The sequence below is a fragment of the Leptosomus discolor genome, unplaced genomic scaffold (assembly GCF_034619465.1).
Source record: "Leptosomus discolor isolate bLepDis1 unplaced genomic scaffold, bLepDis1.hap2 HAP2_SCAFFOLD_156, whole genome shotgun sequence".
Taxonomy (NCBI): domain Eukaryota; kingdom Metazoa; phylum Chordata; class Aves; order Leptosomiformes; family Leptosomidae; genus Leptosomus; species Leptosomus discolor.
This window is the reverse complement of record NW_028237863.1, coordinates 94,674-103,029: the sequence shown is the minus strand read 5'-3', so window position 1 is coordinate 103,029 and position 8,356 is coordinate 94,674.

Genomic DNA, 8,356 nt, shown 5'->3' with positions numbered 1-8,356 from the left:
TAGCCATTTCTCTCCCCCTTCATTGCCAAAAAAAGCTTGTTTCATGTCCCCCCGAGATGGAGGTGTTTGTTAACTGACCTGCTCCCATCTCTCCAATCCCACACGTGGGACCAGTCCGTAAGTATCGTCTCGGGGTTGCTCAGCCACAGCTTTCCAGGCTCAGCTTCTCCTCGTCCACCAAGCACCTCGTAAAAAAAGACGTAATTACAAAAGTTACTGCCTTTGCAAAGTTGTGGGATTCTAACCGGGCAGAAAAGTTCCCCAAGTCATCATACTACCCAGTGTTACAGCACCCTCAAACACAGGGCTCAACTGGCGGTTCACAGGAAGGCCAAACACTCCTGCCTCGAGCACAGCCACACTCAGAAGCACCAGGAACACCTTTGGGGGCTGTAGCAGTTTGGGCTGTCTAATTGCAGTCCACGGGCCTCAGTCCGTTAGAGTTTGCATCCAGCAGCGTGCCTGGCTACATCACCCCTGAGCCATGACTCTTGCCAGTCCTTCTCCCTCCACCTCTACCAGGAGAGTTGTTTCAAGGGACACAGGAAAAGTTGTGTTTAAAAAAATCCAAACAAAACCACAAAACAAAATAAAACAAGAGATAATTCTAAAGCCTCACTGATTGATGTGAGCGAGCTTAAAGCTTTGCAGAAACTTCAGGCAAAGCACCTAGAAACTGAAATGGCTATTTTTATCTTCTTTGCTGGAGGCACCTACACAAAACTGTTTAGAAACTCCACCCAAAAGGGAACGATTCCTAGGTACTGCCTTTTGATTTGGGTTGAGGTTTGGGAAACTGTAGAACAGTAGGTACACCAGAGACATCAGAGAGGACTTCTCTGAAGGAAGGTGACACTAAGAACGCTTCTGAACACACTGCGAATGGTCAACAGAGCATCAAATTGTGACTGCAGACAGTAAAACAGTGTTGAGTCCTTCATACCAAGTAAAATACCATCTCCCCTCAAAACTCACGCCAACAAGCAGCAAGGGTTACTGACACTGGCATTACTGAAGCTACAGAGAACTGTGCCTGCTGCAGCTCAACAGCTGAAATTTTTACCTCACCTACAAAGCCAAAAGCTAGAACATTATCTTCCCATGGAACATATTTATTTGCCACTTAAGAGGCCACCTGAATTCAAAACTATCGGCTCCGTTCCCACAGCTTTCAACAGCGAGGGTTCTCCTAAGGAAAACCCACTGTGTGCTGTAAGAAAGCACAACCAGGGGCATTGATTGTCATTTTGCTTCAGTTAAACACAACCGCATCTCCGAGTCCAACGATTCAGCTCTGCCCTCCCTCGCTTCCCGGCGAGGTGACCTCGAGTACGGCGTCACGGCCAAGGTGACAAGTCCCGAAAGCTGCGGCTTCCCAGTTCAGCTCCCAGCCCCCACGGTCTGCAGTTACGGCAAGGGCCGTCAAGCACTTCCCTCCCTCCCTCCCTCCCTCCCTCCCTGCCTCCCCCCCGGCAGCGCCGAGATGAAACCCTCTCACCTCCACCCCGCCGCGGCCGTCCCCGGCAGGCGGCTCTCCGAAGGCACGGGGCGGCCAGGGAAGGGGAGCGGGCCCGGCGGCAGGGACGCAGAGAGCGGGACCGGAGGCCCCGCGGGCGGACGCCGCGTTACCTCGCTCCCCTCCGGGGCCCCGCAGCGGCGCTCCCGCCGGGAGAGGCCTCCCGGCCGCGGGGCTGCAGCTCCCTCGGCCCGGGCCGGGGCTGGTGTCGCGGCAGCCGCAGCGCCGGCCCCGCCGCCGGACGGTGAGGCGGCCCCGGCAGCGCCTCTTCCCCCGGGCTCTCACCGCAAGTGCGAGCGGCGCAAGAGCGCCGGCGCGGCGCGGGGAGGGCGGCCCGGGGCGGGGGGGGGTCGGGGGTCGGGGCCGGGGCGGCCCCTCCGCTGCCCGGGGGAGGGCGGGCGCGTCCGGGCCGCGTCTCCCGCCGTGCCGGCGCCTGCGGGACAACGGTCCCGGGGCTGCGAGCGTCCCGCCGGTTGCTTCCGCCTTCGGTCCCCGCTGCGGCGATGAACGCGCTCGCGGGGCGGCGGGCGGGAGGCACGCGCGGCTCCGAGACAAAGCCGCGATCGGGCACAGGGTCATCGGCCACCGCCGGGGCTTGGGGCCTGACCCCCCGCTCTGACGAGGCTGCAGAGCTGGCAGGTAGGAGGTGCCCTTGGGCCAGCGCCTTGTAGCTCCTTTTTAGCTGTTTTTCATCTCAAAACGGAGCGCGCGAGCTGGGGAGGCTCGTGTGGCGCCGTGGGGGATGTGGCTGGGGAGCTGACGTAGGCAGGATCTCCCTGCGGTTCCTTCCCTCGGGCAGAAATCAATCTGAAACTCGACTTTCCCGGGTGAGTTCGCCTTCCCGGTGGCAGCGTGGGATCCAGGAGCAGCGTCGTGAGTGATAAACCTCATGTTCGCCTCCGTGGTCAGAGCTGAGGCTTCTGCTTACCCGCTTCAAACACCCCCCCCGCCCCCCGTTCTTTTTTACCTTCCAATCTAGAATTTATTTTCCTCTGTGAGAGAAGGGGAAAGTACTGTTTCTGTGAGGTACATAGTGGTAAGGGGATGGCACGACTTGCAACTGAGGAAACGGTTTCAACCATTGAGTCTTGACGGTGCTGTAAGCCTTTGTGTTCTGTCTTGATGGTCACTGCTTTTTAAACAAGTTCGAGCTGGTTTTATACTTTAGATATAGGGAGGAAAGGATTGTAGAAGAGTTGGATTTGTGGGACAACAAGAGGAGGCAACTCATCCTACTTCTACTTACGGGAGAGGGAGTGGGGAGAGGGAGTGGTTTGCGGGGGTTTTTTTGTACTTGGTATTGATGTCCTCAACTTGATTGTCATTTAAAAATGCAGCCAACAAATGAACCAAACCCAAAAACCACAACCAAAACCAACCAACAAAAAAAAAACCCCACCCCATACAAAACCCCAAACTGGTTTGGATTTTGCGTTTCAGTGGGGTTTTTTTCACTATGGTAAAAATTATTGTTTTAAGACAGCTTATAGTAGCTTCTCAGTACCTCCCTACTTCTGGCAAATTTGGAAAATTCAAGCCTTGTTCTACACCTATTATGTTCTCTAAGTTTAGGCTGTAGAAGTTGTAGGCATTTGAACATCTGAAACTTGGACCATTTTTTGGTTTAAGTGTATGTTTTAAGAAAGTTTTAGTCCTGTGTTTAGTGCCATTTGTGTTCAGAAAAATCACAGAATCACACGCTCTGCTGACTTGTGCGTCGGTGTATCTCTTTAAATGTGTGTTTTGAAGCTTAATTTGCCTCTGCATAGTTAAAATCTTGATGTTTACCCAAACTGAGTTCTTCGTGAGGCCACTTCACCTCCAGAGCCTGGGAAGCATTTGCTGAAGCAGTGCTGTAACTGACTCAAAGAAAACTCACTGACAACTCAGTGTTATTAAGCAAGGATTCTGTATTACGGTGCCGGGCAGCACGGGGGATGGCTCCTTCCACCCGTGCTCCAACGGGTTAGCAAAACACATCAGTTCCTATACACAAAAATCATACGTTTGTGAAAATGAATTTGTGAAACATACCTTTGTGTAGAAACTGGAGTCAAATTAAAAAAATCCAAAGCCAACTGAAAGACTAGACGAGGTCATAGGCTTTGAGCAGGGAGGTTGGACTAGATGGTCTCCAGAAGCTCCTTCCAACCTCGACTGTTCTGTCAATCTGTTCTCTGACAGAAGAATTGCATTTAATAAACCTGCCTTAAAAGAGGTTTATCCAACTAGTTTGTATTTCAGATTTTGTTCCTTGTTGAAATTTTTTAACTCATTCTATTGTCTTCAATGACAAGAAGGAATACCTGAGTCATTTCCACGTAGTAGAAATTAATGGAATCAAAACTAAGTTTTCAGCTCTTCCTCAGTGTTGAATGAATATCATTGATCTGTTTGAGAAAGACAAAGTGAAGTTACTTGTTCTGCACCTGCTTGGGAGAGATGGTCTCTGTCACAAGCTGGATTTAGAAAAACTCTGTAATTCTAGGCTGCTTGCTTTTCCATTTCCATGGTTTGATTTTCTTTACGAAGGTTTGTGTTAGACATGATTTCCTTAACATTTAAAAGCATTTAATTGGAATGACTTTAATGGCTTACAGCAAACATAAACCTCAGTGTAAGTTGTTACACATTCAAATTGGATCATTAAGAGGTTTACTTTAAAAGGAAAGGGTTTGTTTGCAAGTTGCTGAAGTGGAAACAGTTTAGGTTTATGGAGGTAGATGCACACCCAGAAGTGGAATGTGTAACACTTAAAATGTTTCTAAGAACTCGTGTTCTTGTAAGGTCAGTATTCTTTTCTGCCTGAGCTGCAGGAGGAAGACAAGGAAATGTTGACACTGAGGAGCTCCTCTCAAAAACGTCATGCCCTAAGGGTGAGCTTGCGTGCATGGCCATAAACGTACAAGTGGGGTGTTCTCTGTTGCTTTGTGGCCTCCTTGTCCGTGGTTTTGACCCCCTCTGTGTTCCTTGTCCTTTTCCAACCCCTATGCTTCCTATTTCCCTCCCTTGTTCACATGCTGTGTTTTCAGAACAGAAGTGCTCCTTCAAGCACTGTGCTCCTCTTTCCTCCTATCAAAATAAAAATGGAGGGTGCTTTTCCTTCCCTTTCCTGGGATCTCAACTTCCCAAAAAGCAAGGTGGACTTCTTTCTGGTTTGGCTTTATCAGCTGAGGCTGGTGCTGCCTCTGCCACCTCCAGGGGAACTGTTCGTAGCTCCTTAGGACACAGCACAAGAGCAGTGAGTGCTGTGCCTGTGCGTAGCGGCGTTTTGTGGGTGCGCGCTGTGGCCTCCCGTTTCCTCCTTTGCCTCACAGCTCAAAGTTAGGGCGTGGGCAGCAGAGGGTGAGAGGAGACTTCTTTGTATTTCATCTCATGCCCTTGCAAGATAGGGAGAAGGTCCAGTTCTGCTTCTTTCTTCGTTTCCAAGGAGGCTCACGTGGTTCTGGTGATATATTGCCCCCAGCAGCTGTACAGCGCCACAGGGTTTGGTGATGTTGCGATGCTCGTCACACGCGGAGTCTCTTGTTCATCGGGGCAGTGGGTCTCTTTTGTGACCAGCAAGACATGAAGTGAACTCAAGAAACATGGGGAATCTCCTAAACAAGTCAAAAGAGAACTAGGATGACACTGCTGAATGTCGAACTGAGAGCTTCTGCTTCCAAGAAAAAAAAAACAAAACCCAAACAAAACCAAAATGGGGCGAGGGGTGGGGGGGAATTTAAGTTCTTCACTTTCACAGGAGATCCAGCATGTGGAAATGAAGAAAAGCAGAAGAAAAAATGTTGCTGCTTGTGGGGCTTTTTTTCCAAACAAACCTGAAAAGGCAAATTGCTCTTTCTTCTTTAAAAATCTGAAACAGTCAGGAGGTTAAAAAGATGGTGTGCATTTTTATAAAGTGTATGAAAGGTCTGCCAAATTTTGTTAAGGCTCTGTGATTTATTGGTAAGGTCAGTAAATAACAAATAGGTTTTCTTGCCCGTATTTGGATTGATCTGATGCGTATTTCAAAGTCTGTATTACGTTGTTTCACAGCAGTTCTGCAGAACTTCAGGCAATTTTTACTTCTGTCTTCAAGGGTCAATGTGCTTCATGGCGGCCCAAGGAACTACTTGCTCCGTTCCGATCATTATTGCAAAGCATCGTGTATCCACACTGCTGTATGCTCTGTCCAAAATACTCTGCTTTTTCTGAGTAGGGTACTGTGCAGGGCTCTCTGATAAATGAGTAGTGCAGAGTACACAACCAGCAGCTGAAAAATGGGTGTGGATTTAGAATGGATGGAAAATTGCTGCAAAGTGCTTTCTCTTCTGTGAAACTACTAAGAAGGAACAAGACTGGAGGATCAAATACTGCAGTGTGTTTTCATATTTAGTTTCAACCTGTGTTGTACCTTTTAAACAAGACCCCTGTAAACTCAGGAAAATACCAAAACCGTAGCCTTAGGCTGACTGACAAAAGACAGTTTCAGGAAACGTCTGCCACACAGACTGTCCTCTTTTGTGCTGTAGTATTTCAAAGCATGAAAAAACCCAAGGGTGGCGAAAGAGGGTATCTCTTCCTGTGCCATAGTCACCGTTCCCTTACAGAGAGATTCCGAGTGCTGCTTCTGCCTCTCCGTTTGTGCCTTCCTATTCCCTTCTCTTTCCGTCTGGGCTATCCAGAACTCACGCCTGCCTGCTGCCGCCGCGGTGGGTTTGCTTTTACTGGGCAGAAGGCACTGAGTTTTCTCTCCCGTGACCTCGTTCCGACTAGGTAAGATCATTACAAGTAAAGCCTTGAGTTAGAAATGCTTCAGGGCAGAAATAACTTCTTTTTTTTAGTGTTGTGCACTCATGTGCATGCAGGTAGCTCTGAAGTAGTGTTGGGCATTGCTTAACCAATGTATTTGCTATGGAAAATATATTGCCATGGACACCATTTCAATTGAAAACGAAGGAAGCGTTATCTTGGATGTGCAGGAGCAGGAAAACCTGGGGGGAGTGTTTTTTTGGAGATCGTGTGGAAGACTGGTAAATACACAATCTTGTGCAATCGGTGACAGTCTTTATGGATTCTTATTTTTCTAGAGAGCTCAAATTAGAAGAGGGATAGCTTGGTCTGGTCTTGACTGTCCTGTAACTTGCCTAAATCTGTTCTCTTTTAATGTCTTTAGATGAAAAGACAGAGAACCGATTTGCAGCGGAGCTGGATGAATTTGGGTCAGATACAGTGAGTGAAATCAGTATTGTTGGGCGAATTATCTTAAATGTTTGGAGAACGATGAGAAATGAGGTAAAGTTTCAAAAGGTTAATGTATTTGACTGACTGGGGGGGTTTTAATGATTGTAGATTTTGTTGAACATTTCATGTAACTTGTGTAACTGTTTGTTCTCAGTTTGTACACCTTTTCAAATAGAGCATTCTACCACTGGGTCAGACTGGGTTTTGTGTGTTACTGGAATGTAAAATACTGAAGCCCTTACCTTTCAGTCATGTTACGTGATGATGTTCCTTTTCAGTCCTTTCTGGGTTTTGAGAACAACTTACCCATTTTCACAACTTGTCAAGTGTGGTGCTTTTACGAAATTAACTACTTGAACTTAATTTAAGCTGTCAGACTTACTCATTGCTTTGCTGTTTAAGACCTTACATTTAATACTCAGATGGTTCAGTCCTTAGAAGTCTTGTTCTGACCAAATTCAGACCTGACCTTTGTGATTTACTTAGTTCCGCCTATTCTTTTCGATTGATGAGGGACATTCTTTCCTGACTTGTAAATAGTTCGGGACTTCTAAGTGTGTACGTTTACCATTTTAGCAAAGAATCCTAATACAAAGTTAATAAATTGAGTTGTCACAGTTTTTAAAAAGTAGGGATTTCTCTGACGATGAAAGACATCACGCAGGTTAACGCAGCCTCTGTGTTTTTCTAGGTGCATCTAATGAATTACCCTTTCGAAAACGTGGGCTTTCATGTTCTTCATCACCGTTTTCCTTTATTTACTCTCTGAGTGCTGTCTGATTGGTTTGATAATAAGGCAGATGTCTATGGGTGGATCTCTTCCTCCAGTTTGTTTGTTCTTTTTAAGGCCAGATCCTTAGCATGGGAATTGGTATAAGCTAAAGTCAGCGTAGGGAGAAATAATCAGTTTAGCTCAGGTACTGGAACAGTCTGTATGCAGCAACATGAGCTTATTTACTCTGCTGTTGTGCTGTGCTCTGTTGTGTAGTTGTACCCTCAATATTTCATCTCTCTGTATGTTTCTGTTTAAAGTACACAAAACCAAAGCAAATGCTCAGTCCCAGTTCCAACGTGTCTGAATAGATGGACCATTTTGAAGTTCTGGAAGGTTTTTATTTTGTATGTACTATTCCTCAGAAAGACTTTTAATGAACTGCCAGGTTTCTGTTTTACTTCACGGTGCATGCCAACAAAGCTAGGCTTCAAAGGAGAACAAAACAGTGTGCGAGATATTAAGACAGTCACTACAGCAGCTTAAAAACAGCCTTTATATGACATGAATCACACCGGGCTTCACTCTTCGTTGGAGTGATTTGGAGTTGTGTGGTGTGAACAGCTCATAAAGCTGAGTGCTGATCTGAGCGTCATTCATGACATACAGATGATTTCTGTTCAAGTTAAATACTTTCCAACTAGGTGGAAACTTGGTTTAGTGCTGAAATTATAAATCTATGTGCAGCTGAGATAGGTGTTGTTAATACAGAAGGTGTTATATTAACAGTTGTTTGGATTGTTAATATTGAAGGGGTTTGTTCCACCAAAGTCCACTCAGTTAAAAAACCCTGTAAACAGGGGAAGAGCAACTGGAGTTTCTGTTTCAGTAGTCCTTTGGGGGAG